General features: G+C 45.7%; 1 pseudogene; it reads right to left on the bottom strand.

Annotated features, from left to right (window-relative positions):
• Positions 1-3317: 3317 nt before the first annotated feature.
• LOC144220632 (cytochrome c pseudogene) lies at positions 3318-7551 on the bottom strand (annotated as a pseudogene).
• Between the last annotated feature and the right edge of the window lie 8226 nt (positions 7552-15777).

The raw sequence follows: 15777 nt of genomic DNA, 5'->3' as shown, positions 1-15777 counted from the left end.
AGCCGTTATACCAGTGTTGATTCTTTTTCAACTCTATGTCCCTCTGTCCCCACCAAACCAAATGAACTCAAGGAACAGCCTCTACTGACCCTTGTCTTCTCACATTAATGCTTGTGGAAATGCGTATCTGTTCTTCAGCTGACATAGTTGTCACTATTAAAATTTATTTGGTACCAAGTGAGAAAACGGAATTGTCTAATTCAACGCGCATTTGTTGAGAGGATAATATATTCCCTCGCTGTCTGCCATGGGCGTCTGGTGTCTTCTTTTGCCCAGCATCCCTTCCGTCTTTTCCTGGAAACAACACCTTCTTCCCTAAAGGAGCAGACCCTCCTCCCTTCCCTGGTCATCCAGGACTGGCCCCTCCTTGTGCTCTGTTCTCCTGGCCCCAGAGGTTAGCACAGGGATGGCATAGCCCAAGTGAGACAACCCCACGACTTTCATATGTAGACTTGGGGGAAAGACAGTTTGTCTCTTCTAGACTCTAGAGGGGGCCCCTGGGTGGCTCAGTCGGTTAAGTATCTGACTTCAGCTCACGTCATGATCTCGCGGTTTGTGAGTTCGAACCCTGTGTCAGGGCTCGGTGCTGACAGCGCAGAGCCTGGAGCCTGCTTCGGATTCTGTATCTCCCCCTCTCTCTGCTTCTCTCAAGCTTTGTCTCTCAATAATAAACAAACATTTTTTTAAAAAATTTTTTTAAAAACCTAAAAAATAAGAAAAAATAGCCTCCTGAGGCTTAGGTGATGAAAACCTAGGTCTTTCTGAGGTCATATCTCGCCATCCCCTGACACCCAGAGGAAGACTATGGATATTGAGACAAAATAATTCCCCCCCACCCCCTTGAAGGAACCAAAGCTAAGAGACACACAGAATTTGGACCGTGTCAGAATTTGATCAGCACCAATCTTAAATTTCTCACTTAATGTGAGTGAACAAATTCCCCTTTGTGCTCAAGTGAGTTTGGACGGTGTCAGGCATTGGCTACAGAAGGAGTGTAGAATAATACTCTGTCCTGCAGGATAATTTATCTTTGTGTTTATAGCATTTATGAAGCTAATCATATCAAGTCATTAGTTCTAAGCACATTATGGAGATTTTTGGACACCTCTGAAAGGGATCCATAGCAACATTCCCTCATACTCTTTCTCCTTTTCTCCTGCTTCCTTTTCTCATGACGAGGACTGAAATATTATCCCCTGTTAAAAAGGAACAAGGGGCACCTGGGTGGCCCAGTCAGTTGAGCGTCCGACTTTGACTCGGGTCATGATCTCACGGGTCATGAGTTCGAGCCCCACATTGGGCTTGCTGCTGTCAGCCTGTCAGTGCGGAGCCTGCTTTGGATCCTCTGTTCCCCTCTTTCTGCCCCTCCCCCACTTTTGCTCTCTCAAAAATAAATATTTTAAAAAAGAGAAAAAACAAGTGCAAAATAGGGTAATTTGCCACCATGACAGGAAAACAAGACCTGATTTACTGTTTCAGCCTCTCCCAGAAGTGTGACCTTTATTTTATTTTTTATCCGCAATTTTCCTTTTAATGATCTTCAGCCTTATCACATAATTTACACATCTGTGCTGAGGATACATCTCCTCTACTTCCAAGGAGCTGGCGAGAACACCATCACCCATCATACATACGTACTGGGGGGCTCAGGCAGTTAAGCATCCAACTTCAGCTCAGGTCATGATCTCGCGGTTTGTGGGTTTGAGCCCTATGTTGGGCTCTGTGCTGACAGCTCAGAGCCTGGAGCCTGTTTTAGATTCTGTGTCTCCCTCTCTCTCTGACCCTCCCCTGCTCACACTGTCTCTCTCACACTCTCTCTCTCTCAGAAATTAAAAAAAAAAAACATTAAAAAAATTTACAGTTGTATTTTTGAAGAGCTGTTGAGAAGATAATCCTGAATGGTAACTTGAGTCTGACCTAGTTAATGAATTCACAAGCCAGATTGGCTACAATATTTTGTTACACTGAATTTTGAAAGCATCTGAATTTCTAGATCACCTATAAAATGTGAAAAAGGTTATGTGTTCTTTATTTAATAGTATGCATAAACCACACGACAATGCCTTTCATCAAGCAAAGGGCAACATTTAAGTACAGGGAATTTTATTTTATTGTATTTTTAAATTTATTTTTTATTAAAAAAATTTTTTATGAAAATAATTTGTCAGATTTGCTTCCATACAACACCCAGTGCTCATCCCAACAAGTGCCCTCCTCCATGCCCATCACCCACCTTCCCCTCTCCCCCAAACCCCAACAGCCCTCAGTTTGTTCTCAGTATGTACGGGTCTCTTATGGTTTGCCTCCCTCCCTCTCTGTTTCTAACTATTTTTCCCCCTTCCCTTCCCCCATGGTCTTCTGTTAAGTTTCTCAAGATTCACATATAAGTGAAAACATATGATAACTGTCCTTCTCTGACTGACTTATTTCCCTCAGCATAACACCCTCAAGTTCCATCCATGTTGCTGCAAATGGCATGACTTCATCCTTTCTCATTGCCAAGTAGTATTCCATCATACATACAAACCACATCCCCTTTATCCATTCATCAATTGATGGAAATTTAGGCCCTTTCCATAAGTTGACTATTATTGAAAGTGTGGTAAAGGGAATTTTAATTAAACTGACGTAGTTGAGACCAAGAAGGTATCATGGACATGGTAGCTTATCTTCAGCCTTTGCAACGTGACTTGAAGCATGGCTAACTGTTGCTATTCTATGAGGCAGTGAAGAAATTTCTTTGGCATTTAAACATATTCATATGACCAGTCCTATAAATCTAAATATAAACCCAATCTCCTACAGCTTTAGCGATGGCATTCACCATCTCTGTCAAAAGCGGAACATTACTTATTGATTCCAATCATATCCTCAGAAGAGGAGTAAACAGTGATAGCCCTTGGGAACCAGAATTCCTGTCAAGTTCAGAACGCGGGGCACATGCATTTAGCCATGAGCCCGTCTGATTTAAATCAGCCCTGTCCAGGAGAAATATTCTATCTGCCATCCGTGATCTGAATTCTGGTGCCCGAGATCCACTGAAATATGGCACACATAAAAAAGTCGTGAGACATTTTTGCTCATAAATAAATAAGGCAATGGCCAACTGTTGCTCCTTAGCTGCTTTTTAAATTTTTTTTAATGTTTTATTTATTTTTGAGAGAGAGAGAGACAGAGAAGAGTATGAGCAGGGGAGGAGCAGAGAGAGAGGGAGACAGTCGGAAGCAGGCTCCAGGCTCTGAGCTGTCAGCACAGAAGTGGACACGGGGCTCCAACCCACAAACCGCGAGATCATGATCTAAGCCGAAGTCAGACGCTTAACCGACTGAGCCCCCCAGGAGCCCCCTTAGTTGTTCTTTGAGATAAGCTATCAAGTCTGCCTTTGCCCCCGTCTTCTCAAAGCCAGTGAAGATGGTTTTTGTTCCGGGGATGCATTTCTTGGGAGGCTCCAGATACTCCATCAGTGTCTCCTCTCCCCAGGTGATGCCTTTGATCTTGCTGGCGTCCACTAAGAAAATCCAGGGGTCTGACCTGTCTTTTGCCCAAATAGACCATGGAGATTTGGCCTGGCCTTGCCTCTCTTTTTGACAGCATGGCACTGGGCACACTGCCAAATGGAATCTTCTTGCCCTTCTCAACATCATCCACTTTTATTTTTTTAAATGTTTTATTTATTTTTGAGAGAGGGAGGGAAAGAGAGAGAGGGACAGAGTGGGGGAGAAGAGAGAGAGAAAGTTGGGGAAGAGCAGAGAGAGGGAGAGAGAGAGAATCCCAAGCAGGCTCCACACCTTCAGCACAGAGCCCGATGTGGGGCTTGAACTCACAAACGGTGAGATCATGACCTGAGCTGAAACCAAGAGTCAGATGCTTAACGGACTGAGCCACCCAGGTGCCCCTATTTTTAAACTTCTCTTTTCTTAAGTGCAAAAGAAAGGTGCCTGCTGGCAAGCCAGATGCCTAAGGTCCTTCTGAAATGTCCTGACCAGCCCCGGGGAGGCATCTGCAGGATACAACCGTGCTGTTCTCTCCCCCTGAAAAGAACACAACCTGGCCTGAAATAAGCTTTAACTGTTCTTCTGCCTGGAGCTTCTTACCCACTGCCCTTCCTACGAACGCCTCCCCTGCATGCGGCAGGTGGGGCAGCTCTCTCTGCTTGCTGGATGCAACCCCACTTTGGATCCTCTGTCCCCCCTCTCTGCCCCTCCCCTGCTTGCCCTCTGCCCCAAATAAACAAGTAGTTTTTACAATGTGCCACCTAACTGCCTTTCTGTTTGAATGTGATGTTTTCCCTTCACATTTACATTTGTTACATCCACAAAGGTGTTTCCATGCTTATGAGGTTGCATGTTGGTTAAACTGATCGAATTACATTTAGAGGCTGTGGATTTGCTGTATAGAACTTATATCGAGAGAGAGAGAGAGACAGAGAGAGACAGAGACAGAGAGAGAGTGAGGGAGAGAGAGAGGGAGAGAGAGAGGGAGAGAATTGCATGAGACCTGGTGGTTATTTGCATCCTTTGTGATCTTGAGACCTATTGTCTTCCTTCTGTATTTGTCATGTGGGTGTTACACCCCCCTGCAACGTCACTGTGAGTGTAGGAAAGAATTCTTGCTGTGTCCTCAGTATCTCAGATGTCCGAGAAAGCTGAGAGCCTTCTGTGCTTACGGGTGGATCTGAAGATACAGGAACTCAAACACTGTGCAAGCAGAATATAGAGAGGACTTCAGAGAAACTGAATGAGCATCAGGGGGCGCCTGGGTGGCTCAGCTGGTTAAACGTCTGACTTCAACTCAGGTCATGATCTCATGGTTTGTGGGTTCGGGCCCCACGTCGGGCTCTGTGCTGACAGCTCAGAGCCTGGAGCCTGCTTCAGATTCTGTGTGTCCCTCTCTCTCTGCCCCCTCCTCCTCCCACCCTCAAATATGAATGAACATTAAAAAAATATAAATGAGCCCCAAGTTGCCAAATCCCCCCTACCCCAATCCTGATGAGGAATGTGGGGAGGGTCTCGACATTGGAATAGTAGGAAGTATCGTACAAGGGGAGGGAGATCCTTGGAAATGACAGATGTCCTGAACAAGTACACCCACCCTCGAGAAGGTTGCGGGGCGTCACACTGCCTGCCCGGCGAGCCGCTCTTCGGCGTCACTGGGGTAAGTGCATCTTGCAAGGCTGCACCCAGGTCGGTCCCAGCCCTGCAGACTAGATCCAGTGACTCCAGCTGGCGGCGAGGAAGTAGAACGGGAACCGGGTGGTTTTTCTTTAGTGGATAAAACCGAGCTCATTCACAGACATTGAAGGAACCTGACACTGTTGTTGATGCAGAATAAAAACCTTTTAAAAGGAGAACCTGAAAAGACTTTGAGCTGAGAAGGATCCCAGCTCAGGATGCTGTCGATGCTCGAGTGGACTGAGCTCAAGGACTGAGGCAGCTCCGGAACTGAGCTCAAAACCTACCCACTCTGATGGCTTTCTTTATTTCTGGGCTGGAATTTTTTCACTCTTTGGACGCTCCTTCTTGTCCCTTTCCTCCTCCGGAAGCTTCTCTCCATCTCCTTTGCCATCCCATCCTCCTTCCCCTGTTGCTAAAGGATGTAGTCATTGAGCTTGGGCCCGTAGCTTCCCCTCTATCCTACTTTCTGGTGGTCGCATGTGGGTCTGCAGCCTCTACTGGATGGAAGGGAGTCCAGCACCTAAGGCCCTGCATGTTACATCTGCGGCGGTCTCCTTGAAGTGCAGGCTCTGACCTACATCTCCCCATGAGTCTCCAAGTTTCCCAGGCCCCGGCGAGTTGCCTCTCGAGTTTCTCTTTTTCCACTGTGATCTCTAGTCCCAAACCATGTTCTGCTGTTCCACCATCAAAACGAATCCCACGCTAAAAACCCATTTCCGTCTCTACTGCAAGGGTCCTGACCAAGCCACTCTCACCTCTTGTCCGATGACTGCCATGCCATGGTATCTGGGGTCCCTGTTTTCATTGTTTCCACTCTTCCTCACTTCCGAAGGACCCTTCCTCACTTCTGAAAGACCCTACTTTCAGGAACATGTTAGATGAGATCATCTTTTTCTCAAATACAGAGAAGTGTATTTGTGAAATATGCTTCTCCATTGCAAGCCCTCCACTGGCGAATCAAAGCGAAATACTTCTTCATGGTCTGTGCACACTGCCTTCTGCCTTCCTGGCCATCCTCCACCCTCCTCCTGGCCTCCTGCACAGCCTCCTGGACTCTACGGGACACACACATCAGCATCCCGGCCTTTAGAGGAAAGGCTCTCCTGGCCCAGCAAGTCTGCATGTACTTTCCCTTTCAGTTCTCAGATCTCACGTGTCCATTGCCAAGAAGGCTCAGTTGACTGCTCTCTGTGGTGTATCGGATCCCCACCCCCATTTGTTATGCTTTCATTTATTTCATTTGTCAACATAAGAGATTATCTTCTTGATTTATTTTTGTCTGAGTTAATTTTCCCACTGAACTGTAAGATCTGTCGTCACAAAGCCCATGTCTGTCTGTCTCACGGCTTTGTCCGGTACAAGGTTCCAAGCGCGTTTAACTGCACAGGTGAGTGAATGAATGGATGAATGAACGGAGTAGAATTGTAGAGCCGGGTGATCTCTAAAATCCTACACCACGCCTGTAACACACATGCACGCCCAGAGCTGCCATTTGTTTCTTCATTAAAGGGAGAAGTTGTGCCATTAGTAGAGTTTTTCCTTTCGCACTGCTGGTGTGACAGATCCAGAGAGGGGTGCCTCGGTGCCACAAAGTCTGTTGACAGATTGGAGGGGGCTTAAAGAAGAATATGGGATGAAGGGACCAAAGAGACTGATTTATGAGCTGAATTAAGCATGCAGAATGCACCCAGCTTGCCTAGAGCGCTGTAAAACATGGGCAGGAAATACTGTATAAAATTTGGAACATGTACAGAGGTGGGACAGAGATGAATTATTGAGCTATGTGCACATATTTGTAATTAGGAGACGGAGGATGAATGGAGCCTTGACTGTTAAACCCGAGGAATTGCCTTCCCAGGACGGTCACAGTGGTCCTTTTACTGATGGACAGAAAAATCTACCAAAGGAAAACATGGGAATTAGGGATTGCTACTTCCAGCATTTTCCTAATGAGGTCAACAGTCTGAAAGTCTTTGAAAGAGAAGAGGAACATTCTGGAAAAGTATCATCACTTTTTATGTTTACTCCAACTCCTTATCAGTCATCTGGCTCAGACTCAGAATTCCGTCTAGGTGGTCCCAAGTTCAGGGTAAATAGATTTTCAGGGGATGAAGTGCAGACGGCAGCTTCTTACACTTCTACTATGTATCGCCTATTGCTATGGTGACAGATCACTACCCATCTAGTAGCTTCAACCACACAAATGTATTCTTTTAAAGTTCTGTGGGGTAGAAATATGACACAAGTCTCACTGGGCTACCATCAGGGGGTCAGCAGGCCGGGTTCCTTTCCGGATCTCTAGGGGGGAATCCATTTCCTCACTTTCTGTGGCTGCCAGAAGCTTCCCACATCCCTGGTCTGGTGGGCCTTCTTCCATCGTCAGAGCCAACCGTGCCTTCCTTCTGTGGCCGCAGTCTCCTCTAACTCTTGTCTTCTGCCTCCCCGTCCACTGGTAAGGACCTCTGTGATGACAGTGGGCTCATCTGGAGAATCTAGGATGAATCTCCCTTTTGCTGGTCTGCTGCTTAGTATCTTGATTCCGCCTGCGACCTTCACTCTGCTTTGCCACAAGACATGACACATTCACAAGTTCTGGGGGATTGGGACGGGGGCATCTTTGCTGCTGGTTGTGGGGCATTATTCTGCTGATGGCATTGAATGAGGGCATCTGTGAAGATGTTGGGGGCGGTGTTGAGGCAGCAGGAGGCCCTTCCTGAGTTTCATAGCTCTGGTTCTGAGCGCTCAGGCTCTCCCGGGGATCAGGTTCACTTCTAACCCATATTGAGTATATGTTAGTACTCCATGCCAACCAGTATGCTCATGAATTTGCACGCATCATATTACTTTATTTCACATGCAACACACACACACACACACACACAACCACGGAGCAGTTGGTATCAGTCAGGATCCCAAGGGAAACCAAGGCATGCTTAAATTAGAAGTGTTTATTTTCAAAGGGGCTAATCATACCTCTGCTGTTGGGTGTAAGTTTGCAGGTTTAGAAGCCACTGAGATGATACCATCCGAAAGGGTGAGACTAGGGACAGATGCTTGGGCATGATGAGCAGAGAAAGTCACAACACTGGCTGCCGAGATTGTTCCAGAGACTCACAGTGAAGGGACACATCTAGATGAAACCTTACAGATGAGTCACACCAGCAGCGTGAAAGGAAAAAACTGTGCTAAAGATGCAGCAATTACTGAGACATCACCCTCCTCTCTTTCTCTGACCTACCAGTCTTGGGGCAGGATGGCCTGGGACCCATGAGGCGACATGGAGGAACAGACAGAAGACATTGACGTGTGGTTTGGAGATGAGGAAATAGAGAGGGAGGCAATCTGAGTCTGTGGCTCATGGTCAATAGCCAATGAGTTTTGGAGCTGGGTCAGAAACCAGGCGTTGAATTCTGGTGCTTTATTTGCCATGTTCTATCTCATTAGCCATGACATGCGTCCCCTTAGCTAACTACCATAAGAGAGGGAAGGACACTGAGACGCAGTGGGAAGAGCTACTCCCCTGAGGCAAACAGGAAGTTGCCGAATAAAAGCCGATAACAGGGGCACAACATGAAGAAATAGTTAATGTGTGAGAGAGAGCACTTCTGGTGGGATTACAATATTTGGAAAGTAGCTGGTGACAGGTACAGGCAAAGGACAAACCAAATGCTCACATTCCCAATGCGGTGGCCATGGCCAAGGACAGAAAAGATGGCGAGAGAGGGAATTGCTNGCTAGCCCAGGCGTCGGCTGATGCACTTTGTGGCTCTGAGCCTTAGTGCTCACGGCCAAGGACCCAGGATGGCAGGTGGCTTAGCCCTGAGCAAGGGACTCCTTTCCCTAAAACAGACCTGAGCTGCGGCCTTGACTTAGATCCTGAGGAACACCTGTGTGTGGATTCAGAACACACACAAATTCAGCTGGTAGCCACTTAGAAACTGCTTGTGATGGCTTGGGATTCTAACACATTTCTTTAAATGGATTTAAAGCTCCTCCCCAAAGCTCCTCTGACCACACACAGTGTTAATAAAATTATATCCAACTACTAGTTAAAGATGGGTTTTGATTGAAAAGCTCTAAATACTGCTCCATATGGGTGTCATTCAATGCCTTGTGATGCTTCCTACTGTCATGTGGGCACATGCATCTCTAGATCCCAGGTCTCAACTGTCATCTTGGTAAAATCAGAACTTAAGTTCTAATGTTTTAAAAACCTTGTACTTCCGTAATGGATGTCAAAAAAATCTTTCAACATTACATATCTGCAAGGCGACATTTAAAACTTTGTGGAGGCAGGGTACCTGGGTGGCTCAGTCGGTTGAGCAGTCGATGTCAGCTTAGGTTGTGATCTCATGGTTTGTGGGTTCGAGCCCGTAGTTGGACTCTGTGCCAACAGCTCAGAGCCTGGAGCTATTTTGGATTCTGCGTCTCCCTCTCTCTCTTCCCCCCCCTGCTCGTGCTTTATCTCTCTCTCCCTCTCTCAAAAATAAACATAAAAAAAAATTAAAACTGTGGAGATACTCTCCTCTTCCAGCTCAGGCTGGAATCCTGTAATGAAATTCCATAATGAATAGCAAATGTCAAGCTCCTTCAGCAACAATGATCTTTCCACATGTTTTGTGTTCTTGAGTCTGTTTGTTTAGATTGAAAGTATTTCTAATAAGCTGTGTTTGATATGAATATTTGAAAGGATCAATCCAGCTTATCTTCGGAATTAAAGTCCTATATATGTGTTCTCCCTTCTACTCTATGAGGCAATTCAAGCATTTTCTTAGGGTAATCAATAAAATGAAATTTTACAAAGAGCAAAGAATTACAAAGACACCTTTGTTCAGCTGCTGTAGACAGAAGACTTTTCTTACATAAAGAGAACATTCCTGGAAGTGGATTTCATTAATTTCAGCCAGCAAAGACATGTATTTTTTAAAAGGGAAAAAATACCATCACCCACCTCAGCCAACACCACTACAATATGGGTTTCTTTATAAGATCATAAATCTAGTTACTCCAATGAGCATCACAAAACATATAATATAAGGTGTTATTACTACTTATATTATAAAAGGGTGCATACATTGGCATTCACGGGAATTGTCTGGGACTCTACCCTGAATGACATCTGTTTCCTTTAAAAAAACAACAGCAAACAATCACGTTCAACGCACCTTAAGATTTCAAAAGAATAAAATGCAAAACTGGAGTCTATTTCAAGGTGAAGGTCCTCTGTTGACTAAGGATGCTTCCATTTTTATTGCAACGGAGGTTCTTGCTTTCTTTTTGGTAAACTTTTTTCCATCACAAGCTGACACATGGATATATTTATAGTTCAGTTTCACTTAACTATGTTCATTTGTAATGATCTGTGACAGATTTATACGATCATAGATTCTTGGTGTCACTGTTGTATTATTTATATTTCTATAAATTAAGGCCATTATTATCAAAGATGGCCCCTGACAATAGGAGGCAGTAGTTTGAAGCAGCATTTAATATTTCCTGAGCCCTGATGAATTCTCTATGGATTGCATCCTGATGCAGACTAAGAAATCATTGTCTTTGCTGGAAAAAAGGAGGTCTTGAATAATAATAATAATAATAAGTCACTAATGAAAGACAAAAATTTCAGGACTATTTGTAGATACTGGTTTTTAATCTTCCTAATGATAGCCCTGACGATAAATAGAGGAGAGAGATAATACATGGCTGATAACACCAACAAACCAGGCTCCTCTCCCTCCCCTTTGAATGCGATTAGCCTCTCGGATAGATTCACATCATGCATTTTAAATCTTCCTTTTATCTCTGTGTTGGAGGATGATGTCTCCACCAAGCCATTTTAAGCAAGAGTTTTATGACAGATGGGGCAGATGAGAACCTTTCTCTCCCTGGCACCAATAAAACAATCAAAGTTAATTGGTGACTTCAGCATTAAACAGTTTATTTGTGACTGTAGAATACTGCAAATTAATAGATGTAGAAGATGGGCGTAGAAAAGATGAAGGAAAAATAGTGTCCTCAGACTGCTTTTAAAAATTCCTTTATAGAGCCTACCTGACTGTACAAGCTGGACACTGTAGGCCTGGGGTCCTGGCTTTGTCCCATCCCGGCTGTGTGGCCTCTGTCCAGTTACCCAATCTCATTGAGCCTCGACTCTCATGTCTGTGAAATCGGGATTCTTATGTCACAGAATTTGAGGAGCCTAAATGCAATAACTTAAATTAATGTCGATGAATTTAAGATTTCTCAAATATGTAAGTTTGCCAGTCATCTGTCCAGCATATGGAAACAGAATGGGCATTTATTATGGGAAAGCTAGAATATACGACAGTGAAACGATTGGATTTACCAGTCTGGAAACTGGAGTGTGTGCTCTCTGTCAGGAATGCGATCCTGTCTCGAGAAAGGAATCTCTGCATTCACTGCATTCCCCCCCCTCCCCCATTCAAATTAAGCTACCTGAGCAATGGTTCATTTATAGTCAACAACGCTCTCTGGTAAGAATGTTGAAAATATCTCAACTTCATAAATTAAAGAAAACAACAACCCTGATTTTATGCACTTGGGATTTATTGAAGTGCCACAAACCATTAAGTGCATTTGAACATAAAACAAGCAGGAGTAGCAAATGGGTCAAACCACTCCGAGCTGATACAGCCAAGGCCAGTGCCAGTGCAAGTGCTTGTGGCTGAAGGAGACGGTGCACAGGAGAGAAATCCCCCAGGACCTTGGCATTAGGTATGACTGCGTCCTAATCCGGGTTGCACCTTTACCTGAAGATGCTCGCTTGCTTTTTGAAGACTTGGTCTCCTATGTAACAAAATGGAAGCAGAGCTGACTGCTGACGTTGTCTGGAGGCTGGATGGGAGCAAAGCCTTGAGAAGGCTGGTGCAGAGCCAGCTCGGTGATGGCCGCCAGTCTCCCGGGGCTTCCCCTTCCACCAGACTGTGGCCCGTGTCTGGTCCTCACCCAGTCCCAGACACAGTCCCAGACATGTCACTTCTGCGGTATTCCTGAGCTCAGCATGAGGGGCAGCTCTGGGTGTGTCTGAGAGAGATTTAGACTCACTTTAGGAACTAGAGGAACTGGAATCCGTGTGGAACATTCTAGTTGTGGAAAACTGGAGTCATCGAGGCTTGGGACTCCTTATTTTGAAACGGAAGTCCTGGGGGCCTCTCAGGTGGTACCACATCTCCTCAGAAACTTCTGGCAACTGTAGGAACCATCTCTGCCCAGCTGCGTTTTAGCTACATCATGGTGATTTCATTCCCAGGTTTGAAGGATTAAACTATTTTGAGAAACATCCCCTATGATTATTTCTTGTTCCTCTTTAAATACAAAGTTTATTTCAATCTTACGTATTCTCTTGACAGTCTAGAACTTCCTTCTGTCTTTGGCTGTGGATGAAAGCCTGCCAGAGTTTAACCCACTGGGATGTATCTGGCTGGCAGAGATTACTAGAACATAGAAAATTACTAGAAAACTTGCATTCAAGGGTAAGCTTTAGAAGGAGGGATAAATCAGAAGTGAAAAGGTAAATCATATATAGTGTCTTAGTAATTTCATTCCGCTGGAGATGGCCAATCACTGTTTAATGTTTCTGCCTGGGCATGGGTCCTCTTAGAAGCTGAGTTTGCATTATCATTGTGCTCAGGGCCACATGCATCTTGTGGGATAACAGGAAATGCAAAAGCTCACTGGACTTGTATTGAATGAAGGCCTGGGGGGCAACCCTTCAGGTTTGTACCTGTCTTGGTTAAAAATATGATCTTGCAAAAAATTGTGCAAGATATTCCATGTCAGGCCACAGAGGAAGATGACCCGAGATCTCGCATATGGTGCCGATGACCCAGAGGACCTACACCTGATCGCCACTCCCCCACTGGACACCTTTGATCACTCGTTGTGTTTGACATACCAGTCTGGTCTTCACCAGGCATCCTGCTCTTTAGAAGCAGGCTTTGGACTCCTCCTGGGGCTGTTCACCGAGGGTGCTGTGGCTCTCTGTCGTCTCTGTCCTACACTCCCTCCTCTGCTGTCCCTTTCTCATTCAGAACACTGGTCTCTGCAGCTCCTGCTCTGACCATGGGTGGTCAGCACCTGATTTTTCTTGGATCTGAAACTCCACTTGACCACTGGGCTCCAGCTTGCTTCATCCCTGGATTAATTAACAGGGGCCCTAATCTTCCAATTCCTGACGGGGGCCTCCCCTACCCAGCAAAGGGTGGCAGGTGGTAGAAGTACATACGGAGCAGGTGGAGTGTGAATGGATGCAACCGTGTCTCTTACTAGCCATCCCTTAATTGACATGGTCACCACCACCTTTGATGTTGGCTGAGAATGTGCTCCACAAGCTGAGTTCACGGAAGCTTCCCAGGTGTGCTCACCTGTGAGGTTTTTGTTCCTGGTTTCAGGTCCATTTCCATTAACAAAGCAGTTCAGGAAGATTGAAAGGAAAAGGGATTTTTATAATATTGTAAATCTATCCAGTTCCCATTTCTACTTTGTAAGTCTGTTCACAATACCTTATCTACTATTTTCTTTGGCTAGGTTTGGAGTTACAGATTGGGGAAAAAAACTGAATGAAATCGCGACTTAACATTTTTTAAAAATGTTTTTAATTTATTTCTGAGAGAGAGAGAGAGGCAGCATGAGCAGGGGAGGGTCAGAGAGAGAGAGAGAGGGAGACACAGAATCCAAGACAGGCTCCCGGCTCTGAGCTAGCTGTCAGCACAGAGCCCGGCACAGGGCTCGAACCCACAAACCGTGAGATCATGACCTGAGCCGAAGTCGGACGCTTAACCGACTGAGCCACCCAGGTGCCCCAATTGCAACTTTCATAATGCATGTAGGGGCACCTGCGTGGCTCAGTTGGTTAAGCGTCCGACTTCGGCTCAGGTCATGATCTCACAGTTTGTGGGTTCAAGCCCCGCGTTGGGCTCCATGCTGACAGCTCAGAGCCTGGAGCCTGTTTTGGATTCTGTGTCTCCCTCTCTCTCTGACCCTCCCCTGTTCATGCTGTCTCTCTCTCTCTCTCAGAAATAAGTAAAACATTAAAAAATAATGCATGTAGAAACAGCTATTATACTGGTTTTTTGGCACATGATTTAAAAATGCACTTCCTTTTTGCATTACTTCTTTTTATTTAACAGTTTTCTTAAGAGTGAAGAGCCAAATAAGATCGAAGAACTCTCCCCTTAGGAGAAATATGGGATCACCTGAGTGGCCTGGGAGCTAATCAGGTCCGGGGAGCCCTGCTCCATGGCGGGCACCTGCCTGGGAAGCAGGCACTCCACGGGCAGTGAATGCTATGAAGTTATGCTTTGTGGGAATGCGATGTCTCACCCCAGGGATCAATTCTGTAGCAGAATTTCAGAGTAAATTATGATCCTCGAAGTTTACAGACTACTAATCTGAAACTTTGGTCTCACAGACGAGCGCTCTGGAACTCAGAAGCGTTAAGATCCAGTGGTGAGTGAGCGTCAAAGTAGGTGTATGGCTGGCACCAGCGTCTGGATACTTGATTTGCATCCCTGCCAGAAACATGGGGACGCACATGCTATGGGACATAGTGCAGCACTGGGAGGTAGAACAGTCTGCACTCTGTCTCTCCGTTTTAGTGGGGGACTGGTGGGCAGATTCACAATGCCCTTAACCCCAGTCTCACATAAGAATGATAACACCTCGTTGGGGCGCCTGGGTGGTTCAGTTGGTTAAGCATCCAATTTCGGCTCGGGTCATGATCATGATCTCATGGTTCTTGAGTTCGAGCCCCGCGTTGGGCTCTGTGCTGACTGCTGGGTGCCTGGAGCCCCCTTCGGATTCTGTGTCTCCCTCTCTCTCTGCCCCTCCACCCCACCCCTCTCTCTACAAAAAATATAAACATAAAAAAAAATGATAACAGCTCCACTAAAAAGCTGTCCTGGAATCAAACAATATGGTGTGTGTGAAACTGACCATGACCTTCTAAGTCTTGAAGGAAAGATCTGTGAACTGTTTTGGAGTCTTAAACCCCATTTAGAATGTAAGAAAACAGAGGGCCAAAGACTGCATACCAGGACCCCGCCTTCTAACTGTTGTAGCCAATGCTCAGCTTTCTCTGTTCAGTGTTTAATTTTTTTTAAATGTTTATTCATTTTTGAGAGACAGAGCATGAGCAGGGGAGGGGCAGAGGGAGAGGGAGACACAGAATCCGAACCAGGCTCTGAGCTGTCAGCACAGAGCCCGACACGCATCTTGAACCCATGAACGGAGAGATCATGACCTGAGCCGAAGCCGGATGCTTAACCGACTGAGCCCCCAGGTGCCCCTCCCTGCTTATTGAATGGGCTCCCATCTCCCGAGGACCTGGAGTGGCTCACTTCCTCAGGGAGAGCGGAGAAGGATTCCTGGCGCACTAATACGCTTTAACATGTGTTTTTTGTCCTTATCTTATTGACTCAACCTGCAGATATATCTGCCAGAAATGTCCAATTGCTCCTTTGTCTGAGGAAGATTTTATATTGATCTTAATCTAATTAGCTGGTTTGAACTATGGCTTGTGTCAGGATTTCTGTCTTTATCTAATTAGCTACTGTAGTCGAAGCAAGCGGCACAGATCTGAAAT

The sequence above is a fragment of the Crocuta crocuta genome, unplaced genomic scaffold, assembly GCF_008692635.1.
Source record: "Crocuta crocuta isolate KB4526 unplaced genomic scaffold, BGI_CrCroc_1.0 scaffold129, whole genome shotgun sequence".
In the NCBI taxonomy this organism is placed as follows: domain Eukaryota; kingdom Metazoa; phylum Chordata; class Mammalia; order Carnivora; family Hyaenidae; genus Crocuta; species Crocuta crocuta.
The sequence above is the reverse complement of the archived record's forward strand: the minus strand, read 5'-3'. Positions and strand labels throughout refer to the sequence as shown.